This window comes from Peromyscus maniculatus, chromosome 23 (genome assembly GCF_049852395.1).
Source record: "Peromyscus maniculatus bairdii isolate BWxNUB_F1_BW_parent chromosome 23, HU_Pman_BW_mat_3.1, whole genome shotgun sequence".
NCBI classification, from domain to species: Eukaryota; Metazoa; Chordata; class Mammalia; order Rodentia; family Cricetidae; genus Peromyscus; species Peromyscus maniculatus.
Genome location: NC_134874.1, coordinates 58,902,259 through 58,921,296, shown reverse-complemented (window position 1 = coordinate 58,921,296; position 19,038 = coordinate 58,902,259). Strand labels below are relative to the sequence as shown.

The following is a 19,038-nucleotide window of genomic DNA, read 5'->3' as shown; positions in this document are numbered from 1 at the left end:
ATGCTGGATGATCAAGGAGGGCTATCCCTTCTGACCTCATCAACCAGAATGCAGGAATTGAGATGAGATGTCTGCTGGGGCAGGATTCAGAATATCCCACATGCTCTGATCTCATGAGCCAGGTTATGTGTATTACAATGGTTGTGTGTGCTGGTCACAATGTGCTAACATGTATTCTGACCTCATGAGCCATGTTTCACAGAGTGCAGTGGGTATATTCACCAACATTGGATCCAGAGCATGAACAAGCTTTTCACAGCTCTGCCAGCCTCCTAAACTGAGGTTTCAGCAATCACTGTTATTAATTACCTGCCCCATGATTAACTATCTCAAGTCATAGGATTCCACTCTTCTATTTATACTGTTTGGTACTTAACATATTAAAAGATAAACTAAGATTCCTCCCCTGTCTCTGTATATACCGTCAGGCACTATTTGTGTGTCTATCCTCATTCAGCAGTATTTCTCCAATCTGTCTGCTTGAGATGTATTCGATGATTAACTTCATTAAAATAACCTCACCTGATCAAATTGTATTGTACTTGTCCTTGATTTGTTTTCTCCCTGAGATCTAGTCAACCTTAAAGCTTCTATTTGTTCATACAGGTTTATATTACATTCTTAAAGCCAACGGTCAGTAGGTGAAGTTTGGAGGATTACAAATTGAGGCCAGTCCTGGAATACTGTATTAGTATACTTTGTATTGTTGATAGACAGGTCCTGACATAACCCAATGTGGTAGAAAGAGTTTATTTGGCCCCCATGTCCTGTTCAATATCCATCATTAGCGAAGTTTTCGAGGAACTCTAGCAGATTCAGAGGACAGCTCTTTCCTGACTTGCTCTTCATGGCTAATTCAGTTTCCTTTCTTACACAATTCCTGACCAATGTACAGGGGTGGAGGCACCCACATTGGGCCTGATCTCCCACATTAGGCATTAATAATGAAATGAGTCCTGTAAACTGCATGCAATGGCAAAATTACAGGACTAGTTTCAGACACTCAGCAAATAATCCTCTTTATTTAGGTCATTCTTCTGTGTAAATGGATGAATGTGGAAAAGATGATAGAGTGAGAGAACCCAGATCCAGAAAGACAAATGCCAGAGGGCATCTCCATCAGCTGTTTCTGAATCACAAACTTCTGAAGTGAGTATAAAGCATAGAAATACACAGAGGGGAATGGATACCAAAAGAACTGACGCCTAGCTTTTGTGTCTAGCTTTGGCTGTATGTATATTCCTCTTACTCAGCTAGATACCATGTCCTCTTAGAGGTTCTTCTGAGATCTTCCTAGGGAGATTGTACCTAGCAGGAGTAGAAATCTAGCCCTGTGTGTGTATGTTGGACTGTCCTGCGGGGAGGAAATGTCTAGAAGTAACAGATACATAGTTGTGTGTGTGTATGAGAGAGACAGACAGGGAGACAGAGACAGAGATAGAGTCTTTGATTATAAGTCTGGGGACAGTCAGAATAACCTAACTCTATCTCATTGTGTACCTGTAACATTGGCTGTAGAGATCAGGGTACCTAGCATGATGTGACACCTGGCCAGTATATTTGAAGCTTTGCTTTTGGGGAGGTGTTACTGAGGAGGACATGATGCTCTAGTCATAGGTGGGTCTTTTAAATATAGGGTGATATTCCTAGCAGGTTCTGAGATTTGTGTCAGTTTGGCTAGGCTATACGGAAAAGTTTATCCAGCAGGAACTGATAGTGAGCCATATATGTGAATAAAGGTCTTTGGCTGTAGGGTAGGTGTGTAAAGACCTACTAGGCATTACTTCACCAAGCTAATGCATACCCCCCCACTTCCCCCCATACACAAAGTCAATTCCTGTTGGACTTCATTCTATTTTAAGCCCTAGCTCTCCACACAGGGCTAGGTATCAAGGGTAGCATTGTACTCCCACCCTTACAGCCAAAGCCATAAACACATACATGACTACTTGTATTCCTGTGAGGAAGAACCCAGTTCTACAACAATGCCACACATTCACAGATAGGTGCCAAGTCCTAGCCTCCCCCTAAATCCAAAGCTCCATTCATGTGGCTAGAGGAAAAAACTCCTGGGATTCACACCCTGGGGAGGGTTCCCACAGGCCTGCATGCATGATTGTTTTCATATGTGCATGTGTGCATGATTGCATTTCTATGTTTGTATGTTTGTTAACCTGGCATTTTGCTGTGGGGAAGAAGGTACCTAGAAGATCCTAAAACCTAACCATGTTTGTGTATGTGGAACTTTGGTTGTAAGGCTAGAGACAAATACTTGAGCCTGACACTTGCCTTATATGAATATGAGAGCTGTGCCTGGGTGTTTGTCCCTGTCCGGGGTTCCTAGCAGGATATGATGCCTAGCCTTGTGCATGGGACTTTACTGTATGGCAGTGGATGTCTAGGAGTTCATGATACCTAGCTGTGTAAGAAGAAAATTGGCTGTAGGGAAGAGTGGACCTAACAGAAGCTGACACCTGGCCCTGTTTGGAAGGCTTCGGCTCTAAGGCAAGTGTATATCTAACAGAACCTGCCACGTAACTACACTAGTGTGTGTGTGTGTGTGTGTGTGTGTGTGTGTGTGTGTGTGTGTGTGTGTTGTGTGTTGATGAGGGAGTGACTTTGCCTGTAATTCAGGCAATACCCTGAAGGACCAGTCAAATAGCATGTATTGGAAGTCTTTGTCTCTAGGCAAGTATATACCTATAAGTATAGTGGCTCAGATGTACATATATACATGTGTGTGTGTGAGAATCAGAGAAAGGAAGGAAGAGAGAGAGGAGCAAGAGAAGAGAGGAGAGAGGAGTGAGAGAGAGAGGAGAGAGAGAGAGATGGGCTGTAGGTAATGGACACCTAGCAGCAGAAGCACCTTTTTGGCTTCTGCCCCCTAGTCCTGCTGCCAAACCCACCTATGTACCACTGCCCGGCTGGACACTCCTACCCCTGCCACTATAACCTGAAACACACTGCTTGGTTTCAGGCTTTGCTGCACACCTGCCTGAGGCCTGGATGCCCTACTGTGTATCACATCCTCAGGACTCCCCAGTCCTAACCCGGATATTGTACATGATAACAGGCCTCATCTAATAAGTTTCTCTTCCTTCACCCATCCTGCTGTCACAATAACCCTGCTAATTTTCAGCTGTGCTTAGACCCATGCCCCTGTCTGGTAGTGTATGTTGTCAGCAGAATGGTGCTATTTTGGATAAGGCTTGAAGCCAATTATTGTATATGCATACAATATACTTCAATATACATGACTGAAATCTGCACAGAGTGGTAGTGTCTGATAGCAAGAAACTTGATATGTCAGTGATGGAGGTGTCTAGAAGAGCCTTAAAATTGCAATGTTCACTGGGCCAGTAGTGTATATAGGGGGTAAGGGTGTGTGTCAACATTGTCTGGTACCTAGCAAGTCATGTGTGATGGAGCCTGGTGCTCAAGTGAACCTGACACACAGCACTTTATATGCACTGTGGTTTGGACAGGGGTTAATGTCCAGCATGGCCCAGTAACTAGCAGTAGAGCCTGAGACCCAGCACATGGTATAGCATAGGAAGGAGTCCAGTAGAAGCTGATGCCTAGCAGTGTGGATGTGTCTTCAGCAGAAGGAGGGGGTCTGTCAATGCTAATTGCTAGGTATTGTACAAGACCTGACAGGGGGAATGTTCCCAGAATTGTCTAATGGCTGTCAATTAATGTGGGGTATGAGGTTAAACTGGACCTGGTACCTAGAGTGGATGTGTGGTCACAGCGGTGGTGGTGTGTCCAGTGTGTTTGATGATAACTGTATGTCAGAGGGGAGCAGTGGAAGAACAGGGTGTCAAGCTCTGCACAATCCCGACTGAGTGTGTGTCAGCTCATGGCTGAGCTGGTGTCTGTCAAGGTCTGATAACATTTTGAAGTAACGCTGGCAGTGGACGATGAGATGTCAAGTGGGGTCCAATACTAGCAGAGTATTTGGGTACATTAGCAAGAGAGTGTCCTGTATGGCAGGATAAGTAACTGTTAATAAAGGATTATGTGGGTGACATACCAGATCCAGACCTAGGAATACATGTGAGGTATGTCTGAGGGTTTAACAATGCCGGATACCTAGCAGTCAATGTGTGGTTGGGTGAGAAGTCATTCATGGCCCAAGACTTAGAAGTGTATTAGAGGCTGTGTGTGTGTGTGTGTGTATGTGTGTGTGTGTGTGTGTGTGTGTGTGTGTGTGTGTGTGTGTGTGTGTGTGAGTGTGTGTGTGTTGTAGAGGTTGGTTATCATGGTCTGACAGCTGCTAGTACAAGTGAGGTGGCATGGGTGTAGTGTCCCACGTTGCATTATACCTAGTGTTGTATGTCAGTGCAGGAAGAATCCAGGAGTGTTTGAACCAAGCAGTAACTGTGTGTCCTTGTCAGAAGATAAAGTATGCAACAGGGCCTGGTACATTTCCCCATGTCTTAGGACATTGTGGTTGGAGGCATATCTAGCCTGGTCTAGAATCTAGAATTGTATGTGGGACATCAGAAGGGAGTTGAATACCTAGGCCTAATACCTAGAGAACTCTGTGGAGAGTGTGGGTGAAGGCAGTCCTTCATACATATACAGTCCTGGCACTGTGTATAAGTTGTTGATAGTGGCAGAGGCATGCGTAGCACATGTGAGTATCTAGGTGTCAGACCTGCTGCTTTCCCCAGCTGACTGGACCATCAATACAGTGCTGTTATCAGATCAGCTTGACAGCTCATCTCCATCCCACATGATGTGATAGGTTTCAGCCATCCTCACTCTACACAGCACACACTACACCTCCACCTCCTCTTAGCCACACAATGTTCACTGTCAGGGATTTGATGTCTGCTGGGGTGTGTCAGGAGCCAGGCTCTCTCTGGATGTCCTGGGGGAGTGACTGCTCGAGCCATGCTCCAGCTTCTGTATTTTCATGTCCCGTGGAAGCAGGGCTCCCGAGTCCACAGTTCATCTACTCTGTGTTATTTCTGACCTTCCTTTTTATAAGGCAGGAAATCATGTAGTCCTCTTCTATAACTTTATGTGAGCATTATAGTGTTTGTATTTGAGGTCAATAGAAATGCTGACTGTGTTCATTTTTCAATGGGTTTCTTATTGGATTTTAAATCTTCTTCTGGAGTCATTTGTGGACAGGGCATTCTCTCTGCCTGGATTTCCATGGGTGACCATGAGAAAATCAGCTAGCAGAATCTTGCTGGGTCTGTTTCTGAGCTTTCTGTTCTGTTCCACATATCCAGACTCCATTACTTCCATGTAGCCCTTTATGGATCTCTGAGGCTTGGTGGGAAGTCCTGGAAGAAGAAGATCTGGGTCTGGAGGGATCTCTCCTGTCCTCGGCCATGTCTTCTAGGTTTAGGTCACATTGGTTGATACATCTTGTGTTTGAGCATCAGACTGGATTTTGCTGAGACTATAGATGAAATGCAAACATCTGTCACCTTTAGAATAACAACTGGTAGAAGCTGAGAGCTCCTATAGCTTTGTATTTCTCTCCTCCAGGGGTCAAAACATTCTGAATGCCAATTTATAGAAATTATGTTGGAATTCTAATTAAATATTTCAGTATTTCTTTGTAAATTCTCTGCATAATACCAGTGAGAAATGGGCCAAATGTATGACCTCAAGTTCTGCCTCTTCATGTTAGTGGAGGCCTGTGACAGGTGGTCCATGGGTACTGCCCTTCTCAGGAGATCCACTCTAGAGTTCAGAAAGAGAAGCACATTTAATTCCCAAGGCTCTTCTGTGATATTTCTTTACCTGCTCAGGCAGGTTTTCTTTGTTATCTGTGAAGACAGAGAGGCATAGGTGACTTTCTGAACTGTCAAAATGCAAAGGGGTCTAAGTTGGGCAGGATTCAACAGTAAGTACCCACTGGGAGGCTTCTACAAGGGGACGCTCCTGTAGATTCCCCAGGACTTGTTGGTAATTTGGGGTGGTTGTCTGTAGTTGGATGGAGGCAGAGAAACCATGTCATTGTCCTCCACAGCATGTCCTCCTGTTGCTGTGTGGAGCCTATGAGTTTCTCTGGAGCTCAGACAATGGCATGCTAGTCTGCCAGGAAGTGGAGGGGAGAGGTGCTCTTTTCCCTCCATGTCACCAATGCTCAGTGTGCACACATGCAAGTCAGGAATTCTTGGGGTCCACGATTCAGGATATGGCCAGGCACCTAGAAGAAAAAGCTTATGTTAGACCATTGATGAGGCTGGCAGAAAGATTCATTCACCACCCTAGACCTGTGCCCTTTCAGATAATAGCTGGTTTATTTCTGGTGGAATTCAGGACCTAAAGAGGCAGGAATAATGACCCTTTTCTTCCCATGTGACTTCCTGTGGGAGAACTCAGTTGGGTCTCCTTGAGAAGCCCTGATTGCAGGGATTGGTTTGTCCTAGCTGCTCTGCTACTGTCAAATATACAGGCTCTAGGATCAAGAAGGAAATGCAGTTTCACCAACATGTCTGTTTCTAGACGCTGTGCTTCCTGCACCCAGCTCACTGAACACTTGCCTAGATGAGACAGGATGCACATAAGGTGAAGATGACGTTTGTCTGAACATATCCAGCAGAACCTGCACATCTGAGGAAAGAAAGGATGTCAATGAGAGTTCTGGAGTTGGCCTCTGAGACTAAAAGAGACCCAGGCTGTTACCATACTAGTCATCCTATCTGTGTCAATGACCTTGGAGGAATTTAAACAGTCCCAACCAGTCAGCCTTTGTCCAAAAGCAAGATACCCAGCATCATTTGGACTCACTTTATTCTACTGGGAAGTATTACTGAGCAACTTTGGGGTAGTGTGTGAAAAGATCTTGGTACAGAAAGCATGTATTGTCTGCACCTGTTCCTGCTGCCTCCAGACATAGGCAGTGGGAAAGGAGTGTGTTGAATGTGTGAGCCTCATCATAATCTGACATTTGACATGTAACAATCTAATGGCCACCACATGCTCCAGGCAGTGGCCAGCAATATAAAAAGTTCACATTAAACTCACCTGGCCTCTTAGGCATCAACTCTGGTTCCTAAGGGTCACATTCTTAGAGACCATCATTACTAGGGTTTGGAGTCCTGGTCCGCATGTGCTGTCTCCTGAGAGATTCCATGGCTGGCCACATTACCCAAGGCTCCCTTCCAAAGGCCATGAGTTCAGTTAAGTGCTTCAGGGTGAGACATTCCTTAACGGTCACTCACTGACATACAGACCAAACATGGGCAGAGGAGCAAGCAGTCATTGTCTCTTGGGTGGTTCCCCTTGCTAGGTTGTGTGAATCCCCATTCCCTAGTCTCTGGAACCCAACACAGACTAAGTCACTGGCCAGTGACAGAATGGATGTCACAGCATACAGGTGTGAGAAGATGTTCACCATCTTTGATTCAAAGTGTTCCTTCTCAATGGTGTTAGGGTCAGAGGGGAGAGATGTGCCACTTGCACCAAGTTATATCAATATCCCTCTGTAGCCAGGATACAGCTATTTCTATCTATCTATCTATCTATCTATCTATCTATCTATCTATCTATCTATCTATCTATCATCTATCTATCTATCTATCTATCTATCTATCTATCTATCTATCTATCTATCTATCTATCTATCATCTATATCTATCTATCTATCTATCTATCTATCTATCTATCTATCTATCTATCTATCTATCCATCTATGGATCTCTTGTCCACTGTAATACAAGTTAAGTGACCACCTACTCTTGGGATTGAGGCAGACCTGCCTGATCAGCCTCATTCTTTCTATCCCCTAAGCCAGAGTCAAGTTTAGACAAGAAACAAAACACTAAGCATCTGCTAGTGGTCTCAGTGATGCTTTCAGCAATGTGCTGCCCAGAGAAGAGCCTTGACAATCATCCTATTCAGAGTGGCCATCCTTCACTGCATGGAGAGGCTGTCTGCCTGTCAGGTGCACCTGACAACACTCTAGACAATTATCCCAGCAGGTCAAGCAAGCAGAAGGCCTAGCAGAAAGCCCTAGCTGTATGGTTAACAAGGCTGTCTAGGCCTGACCACTGTACCCAGTGGGACCTGGGTACAAAGTAGTTTTTTTTTTTTTTTTTTTTTGGTTTTTCGAGACAGGGTTTCTCTGTGTAGCTTTGCGCCTTTCCTGGAGCTCACTTGGTAGCCCAGGCTGGCCTCGAACTCACAGAGATTCGCCTGCCTCTGCCTCCCGAGTGCTGGGATTAAAGGCGTGCGCCACCACCGCCCGGCTCAAAGTAGTTTTAAGAGAGCTGACCACCCACATCTCTGACCACTGTGCCCTTGGCTAGGTAAGGCCCACTCACTTCCAAAGTGGAGCAATGTCCCAGCATTCCATATGAAGTGGTACCCATTTTCCTCCAGCTTGCTGTCACTTTCCTGTTAGGAGACAAATATGGTTCTGATGAAACTCCCTAGAGTGAGGCCCCTTCACAAACACATAAACTAGCCCAGCATGCTGTGGGACTGTGTCTTTTCTGATGGTCAGGACACAGAGATAAATGAAGGCTGCAAATACAACAGCTGGGAAGGAGAGAAAAGAAGGAGAGGAAGGAGCTCCCTTCCCCTCATGTGGGGAAACAATTCACTAGGATCAGAAATCTAAAGGTTGGACAGGTTAATGAGTACTGCTAGTTAGTCCCCTGCAGACTGGTCCACAGGGTCTGCACATTCAAGGGTAGCTTGGTATTGGTAAATGATATTGGCTCAAGTCCCCCTCAGACAAGGATGCTGTGAAACACCAGCCCTGAAACATATTCCCTTGATAATGAGAATTTTCTGGAGGGAAACCTGTGGTAGTTGGCTTACCTCCTCCTGTGCTGGACACAGACCCTTCATGCTGGGGAAGTGGGCACACTGCCATCTGGACTTCCTGCAGAGCTCCAACTTCTGCTGTCTCAGGCCAAACTTGTAAGTTGCCACCCTGTGTCTCCTGATGTAGAGAGCTCATCACTTTAAAGAGGAAGGACATGTGAATGGGACTCTAGGGGAACTTGAAATATGCAGCACTTAAGCTAGACATACTCTGCAACCCTCTCCCCATGGCTCCTTCCCTCTCTCTCCTCCATTCTCTCCAAATTCATCCTTTAGCCAATTCTTTCCTGCTGCCTCTGCAATCTCTGGTTCTCATCATCTGCTCTCCTCCAGCTCAACTATGTCACTTTATTTAGAAGTGGATTTGTACTGTGGCACTGGTGATTTTGAAGTCAGAGTTTTAAATTTGCATACCCACACAGTGAAACAAGTTAATGTGCCAATTGCAAAGGACACGTGACAGTATCAAATACAAAATTAGTGTAGTAGAAACCCGAGGCCTGGAACCAGACCAGTGACTCTGTAATGAGCACTAGCAAGTGAAGACATGTGGACAGAGGGGTTTATAGTGTGACTCACTCTGTCACACTTGGTCACTGCAGCTTCCACAAGGAAACCTTGAAGTCTCTCCCCTTTTTAAAATTTATCTTACTTTCCCTTTTAATCTCTTAAATTTTGTTTGGGCAGATGTAGGAGTGGAGGGCAGGTGTGAAGAGATAGGATCATGAGTGTGATCAATATACTGATATAAAAGACACACAATGAATATATAAATGAATAAATAACTCAGCAGAGAGATAAGGAAATAAATAGGTGAAATAAGTAAATGAAGAGCATACAGGATAAAAAGAACATTCTCGCCCTCAAGAGTGAATGAAATTTAGACATTTTTCAGAAAACAGATACAACTGAGGATGACTGTGTTATGTGTGACAAGCTTGTCCCAAAAGACAAGGATCACTGTTTTCTTTCATAAGCAAAATGTGCAGGTCATAGGCATCAGAACATGAACAACAGAACACTCAGGACATGAAATAGTACCGTGGTCTTCCTGGAATGTTCCACAATGTTCCTGGGAGGGGCTGATCACCTCTATCCTCAGGCACTGCCTAGAGTGGGCTGCATAGAGTCCCAGTTGGTTCCGATTTCAGAAACCTTCAGCCCTGGGCTCTCCATTAACCAGGGAGTATGAACAAAGTTCAGTGGCCTAAAACCAACCCAAAGTGGTTTTGACAAATAACAAAAGCACTGTGGGACCCATGAGCAAGAGGACCCATGGAAGTCAGCAGACAAGCAGACAGAATCTGGGTGTCAGATTAGTAGAACTGGAAGCTCCTATCTAGAATATGTGGCTTCATGTACTGCCTCTGCCACTGGTGTCCTTAAAGTGAAAGCCCTGCCTCCAACATCCCAAGACAGGCACCAGCTATCTCAGTGACCCACCTTGAGTCCTCAGCTGTGATCTCAACAATCAAATGGAAAGAACTCAATCAATTAGACCAGGTAGCCAATCTGGACGCTCCTGGTTGGTCAGGTTGAAGTCATGGGATTTGTGCCTGGACTGCAGTGGGGATCCTGTAAAAACAGGGTTAGAGAGTAGCCTTTTCATGCTCTGTGCCTTGTTTCTAAGAATGTATCAGCTAGGGCATACCTCCTCCAGCCCACTGACTGGGGTCCCTAGAAGAATTCATGACAGCAGTTCTCACCTCCAGGTATCTGTTCACTGGTGGACATAGAATTCTATTCTGAAGGTTAGATTTGGACTTTGCTGCTGTTTGTAGTCCATCCTGGATGAAAGAACTTTCACTTCAATCCCTGAAGCTGTTTGGATGAAAGAAGCACAAGACTTGTCTCTTTTCCCTCAAAAGTTTGAGGAATTTACCATTGATGCTATACATACAGTACTTGAATCCAGGCATGGGAGTCCACATCTGTAATTGAAGTACTCAGGAGGCAGAGAAAGGAGGTCAATCTCTGTGAGATTTAGACTGCATGTTCTACACAGAGAGTGTCGGGATAGTAAGGGTTATATAGTGAGATCCAGTCTTAAAAAAGTAAAATATAAAATGAGGATTCAGGAAATTTCCCCATCTCATTTCTAGAATTCAACAGAATCCTCAAACATTTCTCAACCCTGCCTTCACTGATATGCAGCAGAAACACAGTCTGACACCAGGTGATACCCACAAACTGAAAATTTCTCTCTCTTCTTGAAGAAAATGACTGATCTTCTTCTGTGCACATGGGACTCGCCAGATGGTCAGGGTTCTAGAAGTAACTGATAGCTGCTGGGAAGACCTTGCTGAAGACTTTAATATGCATCAGTTTCTGTTAACAGGACAAGATCAAATGGTCAGAATGGAGCTGGAGGCCAACTACAGCAGAGAAGCTGGTTCCTCCCTTGTCAACCTCTGCAGTCTCTCAGTCTCCCATTGCTCTTCAGTTGAGCAAGTCAGTGATAACTTTCCCTCTGTGTCAGGGATGCTGGCACATGCCACCTCATGGGATCCTTTTTACCACATCCAGACCAGGCTTCAGAGACTCATCTTCTACCACACACAGACACTTACTGTACTCAAACTTACCTGCAGGCCCATGATTCACACAAATTAGACCCTGGATTTGCTGTTGAGTTCATTTCCCCTGGCCAACTCAGTGATCTGCTCCCTACCTGGAAGGTGTCCTGGAAAACAGTTCAGACACTACACCTCAACCAGTGCTTCACACTGCACCAGGGGCTGTCATCAAGAGATCCATGATGATCAAGGTTTCCTTGTAAGTCTGACCCCAATGGTGGACATTGGTCATAGAGAAGTCCAGTGTTATGGCCTTGTAAAGACAACAACCCAGGATCAGGCTTGGCAAGGCCTACTTACCTTCCCACATTGGAGCAGAACAATGTTAATGTAAGGTCAAATGTCAGTTATAAATCCCTCCATGAGATGGAAAAAATGATGTAAGATTCTTGGATCAGGAGGTGGGAGACAGCAAGGGAATCCTGGATGAAGGAGGCTATGGAGACAAAGACATAGACATCATCAGATCTGCCAACGGACATGTCAGACAGGAGCGGCAGAGGACTCCACTGCATGATGGAGCCACCCTTCTCTGCTGCCAGACCCTTCTTCAGTAGCCCAGAATGGAAGCCCCTTTCCAAAGCAGCCTCATACTTCACTACATTGACATATGCCAGGAACCATCAGAGCAGGGTCTTTCCTCCTCCTGGCTGGCAATAAACCCACGGTCACACTCTGCTTTGTTTGAGACATTTATTCCTGGTCTCACTTTTCAAGACCCCTGTCCCATGAAAATCTCCTTTTCTCCTGACTCATTTCAGGTAAGCTCCTCTGGACAGACTCCACCCTCTCTCTACGGGTCTTCTCATTTCCTCTCCATCCTCTCCACTTCCTTTCTCCTCTTCCTCCCCCTTATCTCCATTCTCCCATCTCCCACTGGATTTACAGTTACTGCAGTTCTTCTGAAAGACAGTCAGAAAGCAGTTTGGAGGTGATGAATGAATGAAAGATGAAGGAAGCCTGAGACCTGTGTGCCAGTCTGTCCTGTTGACAGAGGCAGCCCTTTTAGATGCCATGGACCCTGGCACCACAGGAAACATGAGGGATGTAGACATTCATTGGGTCGATGATACAAGTGACTACTTAGGGATGTTCAACAACAGTGCAGGGGCAACAGTGAGGTGAAGGATGGGGAAGATGGCAGCTGAGACCCTAACCTGGAGGATGGATACTGGAACCTGTAGCCCTAACATATCATCACACAGTACACAGATTTCCAGCCTGGATCCTTCCTGTTGCACTAAACCACACCAAGACTCTAATTCAATTCACTTTCCCCAAATAAAACCCAAAAGAATAAAGGAAGTGCCTCTTTTAGTGAGACTTTAACAGACAAGACTTACTCAGCACTGAGGAGGATGGGACTCCACTGACCAATAGTGCTGCACTTTTCTCTTGCTATACCCCAGCTCTGTAGGAATGAACAGGATGTTATTTCCAAGTCAACACCCTACTTGTGTGCCTTGACACACGCTAGGAACCATCAGAGCAGGCCCTCTCCTCCTCACTGCTGGCTATTTCTAGCTCCCTCCCAGTCTGCACTTCAGGGGAGGTTTGTTCCTGCTGTAGACTGTGCACAGCCCCTGTCACAGGTCAGCACACACATCTCTTTCATGTTACTTTGTTGACAGGAAGTTCCTCAGGACAGACTCTACTCCGTATTCTATACCACCTCTCGTGTCCTCTATTCCTGTCTCAAAATTGTTCCCCAATTAGTCCTCTTTATCTCCTTTCACCCACCTCCATTTTCCAGAGGATTTACACAGGTCTTGCTGTTTTGTCCAAAAGGCAGTCACAGAGTAAGTTGGAGGGTTAAAGTGACCAAGATGATGAGCAGCCGTGATTGTATGAAGTCCTTCCTGGTTGTAGAGGCTGCTGTTTTCCATGCAGTGTGAGTGGTCCTACAAGCACAACCAAAGCTAGGAAGGTACAGGGTCATGGGGTCCATGTGCTTTATGAACCCCAATTGTCCCACAACAGTTCTGAAGCTGGATTAAGCTGAAAGAGATGCAAAGTGGCAGCTCAGACCCAGTAGCTGGAGGATGAATGCAGGCAGGAGCCTGTTGCCCTGGGTTAGAGGGAGCAGGCACTCTGGAGATGATTTCTGGCTCACTTCTGTGGCAGTCACTCCTCACCAGGTCTGGAATTCTATTGGGCCATTTCAGTTTCCACACTTCAAAGGAGAAAGAAATGTGAAAGCACCTCTATTAGTGACTTTGACAGATAAATTTCTGTGCTATATTTCCCTTCCTGATTCCTCCATTCGGAACTTTTAACCCTATTAGAAAAAACTCTCCTCCCTTCCTTCCCACCCTGTCGTCCCCATTTTCGGCTATCTGCTTTTGCCTCAACCTTCCAGGACTTTACATGAACAGGAAGCTGTGAATTTGCCATCTAATGTACTACATATCAAATTCTGGGCCTTCTGAGTGGGTATAAGGATATTAAAATGGCATATTGAAAAGACAACATAGGAATTAATCTGTGTGGCCCAACTGTTCTCCATATACGTCTCCACTGTCCTCTCTTTCCTTGTGGCCCCTGATGCAAGGGTTCAGGGCTCACCTTGGGGTGGGCAGGCAGCAGCAGCAACAGCAGCTGCACAGTGCTCTCAGTGCATGGGAAATTTGCTTCCTCACCAGCTTCCAGACCCTGAATGGCCTGGATCCAGATGTTGTGGGTGCCACATGGGGCTGGTCACTGGGAATGTCTGGCTCCTGGGATGAATCTTCTTCACAGAAGCCCAGGTTCAGAAATCCTGTGGGTGTTTCATCCAAGACTGATTCAGGGGAGGAGAGATTGCCAGGCAGGGGGTCATCAGAATTCCTGTTGACTGCAATGTCTTCTGCAGCAGTGATGACGTCAGCCATAAGAGCATCTCTTTCTGGGACTGTGTTGTCTGAAGAGGACAGCACCACCAGGAAGGAGGATCTGTGAGGCATGGTGTAGCTTCTACATCTTTTGCCTCTTTCCTCCACACCCTCCTCCTTAAAGTGACCCTTCCCAGCATGTGTACTGGTTGTAAATGCTGGTTCACTGGCTCTCTTCAAGGGGAGAGCGAGGCGAACAGGAACTGCAGGGCTGTTGGTTAACCAGGGCATCTGCTCTTGCTGATGGCTGTCCCCACCACTCAGCTGATATTTGAGAATGTTGCAAGTAGCTGTTACATGATTATCTTCTTGCCTGTGAGTTAGGGATGAAACAATCTCCTCACATGTATAGCCAATGGTGCACATGGTCTCCACGACCTTGGGCAGGATTTCTTTGGTGGCAGGCAGTACATGTTCTTGAATTGGGCCCAGCCATGGTCGTTCCACAAGCTGACAGATTGTGAATCGGTACCAGATAGGGACCATGAGTAGCCGGGCAATGATGAAATAACAGGGTTTTGACAGATGGTAGGGAATGGGACACATTGTGGTGGTGATAACCCTGTGCATACCTTCAAGGGTTTCTTCCATGTATGGAAAGTGCCCTGTGACCAAGACATACAGGACGATACCCAAGCTCCACATATCACCCGTCAGTCCATCATAGGGCTTTCTTGCCAAGATCTCTGGGGCCCAATAGAGCAAGGAGCCACAGATCTCCTCCAACATCTGCCCCTCTGTGATTTCAATTGCCATACCAAAGTCACAAAGCTTTGCATTTCCTGCTGCATCGACTAGGATGTTTTCTAATTTGATATCACGGTGTGCAATGTGTCTCTGGTGGAGGAAGTGGACTGCTGACACCACCTGCCGGAAAATCACTCTAGCCTCCTCCTCCTTTAGACAGCCCAGTGCCTGGAGGCAGCTCTCCAGATCTTCTCCTGCCACATACTCCATAATCAGATAAGTGGTTGACAGTGTGTCGATCATGTCAAAAAATCGAACGATGTTCCTATGTTGTAAAGACTGAAGAATGTTCACTTCAGTACTGATGTCAGCCACACTGTTGGTGTTTTTTTCAAGGACCTTGACAGCCACTCGTGTATGTGTGGGAAGGTGGCAGGCCAGCTTTACCTCCCCGAAGGAACCACAACCTAGAGATGTTAACATCCTGAAATCCTTTTCAAGATAGTCCTCTTCCATGTGGCTGTCCATGGTGTTCTGATCAATTTCAACCACTTTATCTTGAGGGCAATCTCAGCCCCACACAATGCTAAAAGAAAAAGATTAATGCACTTTTAGAAGGGGAGGACATAGCTTTGGATTCTCTGTTATGAAATTGAGATATCCCAAACAATCTAATGATGCTCTTCAAGGATATAAAAATACTAGAAGAACCCAAACCTAAGGCAGTGGATGAGAAATCATAGGAAAGATCAGAGTTGGTATAAGTAAATTTGGTAAGCAAAGGAAAATCCTGAGAATCCTGAAAGAATGATCTGCTCTGTTCACAGATGTGCCACGATGCAAACAAAGAGAGGTCAGATAAAAATAACACCATAGAAAAATCGATGTTGTAACTAATACAACTACAGTCCAGATGGTCTTTAGGATGTTACAATATTTATACTCCAGAAAATTATAAAATATGAAAGGAATTCCTAGACATGTGTGAATATTGAGTTAAAATAAAATAAAAACACTTAAACACATAAGTCATAAACACCAGTGTGGATTGGCAACAAAAACAGCTCCAAACAAGGCAGAGCCCAGATCTCATGGATTCCCTGAATCATTCAAAGCTTTGCAGAAGAATGAAGACCAGGATTATAGAAAATACTTCAAGAAAGAAAAAGCAAAGGAACACATCCAAACTCATCCCTGTGCCAGTGTTAGCCTGATCCGACCACCAAGTAAGCTCAACAAATGGAGCAAGTGTGAGCTCCTTTCCTTGATGAACATAGATATGAAAATCATTCATGAGAGTCCCTCATACTTCACCTCCATCTCAGCAACACACTAAAGAGCCTTTGTTCATGGTCAGAATGGCAGAAGTAACATTTGTAACAAATGGAACAACAGCATAGCACATAAGGAGACTGTGGGAAGAATCCACACTCAGTACAGTGACTAGAGAACTGCTGTGTTATAAGGAAAGTAGCTAAACTAGATATAGTTTTTAGGAGACAAGGCAGGTCCACAAACAGAAACAGTCTTTTTGACTACTTTGTCTCTCCAGGTCACAGGAAGGAGAGGGCTAGGCTTGTGTAAAGTCACAGTATCAGTCACAAAGATATGGTGGGGGACTGACATAGTGCAGAGGAACATGATCAAAGTACAGTATAGGCATGTATGGAAATGTATCATGCAATTGCTTATGAAAATGTATATATAAAAATTATCCCAAAATAACCCATACTCAGTATGATAAACATGGTATGTATTCACTCACAAGTGGATACTAGATGCAAAGCAAAGGTTAACCAGATTACAACCCACAGCTCCAGAGAAGCTAGCTAACAAGGAAGATGCCAAGAAAGACACATACATAGCCCACCAAAGGAGAAATAGATGAGATCTACATGAGCAAACTGGGGGTGAGGTGGGATAATGGAGGGCAAGGAATGGAGAATGATAATATAAGGGAATGGGGTGGGAGTTGAGCTGGAAAAAGGACAGAGTGGAACAGCAAGGAACGAGATAACATAATAAAAGAAGAAATCATTGGAATAGAGAGAAACAGGGTGCTAGAGAAGTTCTCAGGAATCCACAAGGATGAACCTACCTTAGGCTATTAGCAATAGTCAAGAGGGTGCCTGAACGGTCCTACTCCAGTAATCAGAACAGTGAATACCCTAACTGTCACCATAGAGCCTCCATGCAGTAACTGATGGAAGCACATGCAGATATCCACATCCAAGGCCAGGCCAAGCTCCAGGAGTCCAATCAATGAGAGAGAGGAGGGATTCTATGAGCAAGGGACATTGAGATCATGATGGAAATAAGTACAGAGACAACTAGCCAAACTAGAGGACACATGAACTGTGCACCAAAAGCTGAGGGGCCCCCATGGGACTTGACTAAGCCCTCTGGATAGGCGAGACTGTTGTTTAGCTTGAACTGGCTAGGGGGCTCCCAGGCAGTGGGATTGGGATCCATGCCTGGTGCATAAGCAGGCTTTTTGGAACTCAGTGCCTATGGTGGGACACCTTGTGCAGACTTAGTGCAGGGAGAGGGGCTTGGACCTGCCTCATCAGAATGTACCAGGCTCAGTTGACTCCCCATGGAAGACCTCGCCTTTAAGGAGGTGGGAATGAGGGATGCGTTGGGAGGAGGCTCAGTGGTCGGGGGAGGGAGGACGGGGAAATCTGTGGTTGGTATGTAAAATGAAAATTTATAATAATAAAAATAAAATGAAATTCTCAAAGAACATAAAAATAAATGTTTCTTCAAAAGCATTTACACATTAAAAAAAGAAAAAAGACAAAATTTAAATGTACTCTAATTGAATCTCGTTATCCCATGTTTAGTTGCTATCCCTTGGGGCCTGCTCTTTTCTCAAGGAAAACTGGAGAGCAGTAGATCTGGTGGAGAGAGCAGGTGAGGGGCAACTGGGAGGAGTGGAGGGAGGGGAGGATGCAGTCAGGATGTAGTGTACAAAAGAAGAATAAATATAAAGAAAACCGAAAAACATAAATATAAATATGAAGCAGCAAATCTAGATCCCAGGACCCAAAACTAACAAACTGGAAATCAACTTGTCCAATCTCAACAACCAGCAGCAATGATCCGCAGTATTTCAGTAGTCCATAAAACGGAGGGAAGATACACTTTCAAGCACATTTCATGAAAGAAATATTACCCCAATTTCCAAACCATATAAGACATTTCAAAAAGATCCTAGTATCAGCCAATATCCTTGACTGACAGATTGGAAAAAACCTGAATGAGAATAATTGATAGCTCACCTCAAATTCACCACAACATTAATAAGACCAGACTTCATGATCAAGACATTTTTAACCAGGAACACTCAAGATTCATACACAGACACAAATTGCCAAAGGGCATAGCATACACACCTCACTGAGGTAGGTCCTAAATCAGACATCAGTGGAATGGAATGCCTAATTCAGAAAAAACTTGGAATTAGTGAAAGTGTTACTACAAACATGCCAGTTCCACAAACACAAGTGTTACATTTTGTTCACTGCAGGTCATGTGCAGGCAGGGGGACAGCCTTTGTATAAGAGGTCCAATTTAATGGGACTTGGCCCTTTGACAAAGTACTTGTCCAATTCATTGGGTCGGGAAGTAAAATGTAGCAGATAAATATGATCAAAGTAGAGTACAGCCAGATGTCAGTCATGATCAAATTCCTCTTCCTATACATTTAATATATAACAATAAATTTGTAAAATACACAAGAACACTGCCAAAAATGACTAAGAAAAGAAGATGATAGAAGGAAAATATGTTGAGATGAAGAAAAAGGAATTATAGAAAAAAAATACTACCCAAACCAATAATGTAAATAAAGAAATAATTAAATACAATTGACAAAATCCCAAACTGAGAACTTGGGAATCAAACTCACTATGTCCAGATCCAACAGGTCAGGGAAAAGGTCAAGTGTATGGGAAACAACAGAGTCCAACTGCTCTCCCACCAACCAACAGATTTTCCGAAGTACAGACAAAACCCAGCCTCAGGCAGTGCCTTTTCATTGGCTAGTATCTAGCATACATCACAAGGATTCCGTGTGATGTCACATACTATGGACCAATCAA

At 44.8% G+C, this 19,038-nt stretch overlaps 2 long non-coding RNA genes across 3 annotated transcripts; both read right to left on the bottom strand.

Moving 5' to 3' along the window:
• Positions 1-681: 681 nt before the first annotated feature.
• LOC143270506 (uncharacterized) lies at positions 682-6,242 on the bottom strand. The gene is made up of 2 exons (XR_013047687.1): positions 5,882-6,242; positions 682-5,792 (listed from the first exon to the last, which is right to left on the bottom strand). It is a non-coding gene; the product is annotated as an uncharacterized LOC143270506 (long non-coding RNA).
• Positions 6,243-10,274: 4,032 nt separating this feature from the next.
• On the bottom strand, positions 10,275-12,791 carry LOC143270504 (uncharacterized). 2 transcript variants are annotated; one of them, XR_013047685.1, is made up of 3 exons: positions 12,722-12,791; positions 10,509-11,814; positions 10,275-10,377 (listed from the first exon to the last, which is right to left on the bottom strand). It is a non-coding gene; the product is annotated as an uncharacterized LOC143270504 (long non-coding RNA). The 2 variants fall into 2 exon arrangements; XR_013047686.1 differs by lacking the exon at positions 12,722-12,791 and having other exon boundaries at positions 10,509-11,485; positions 11,679-12,162.
• Positions 12,792-19,038: the final 6,247 nt, after the last annotated feature.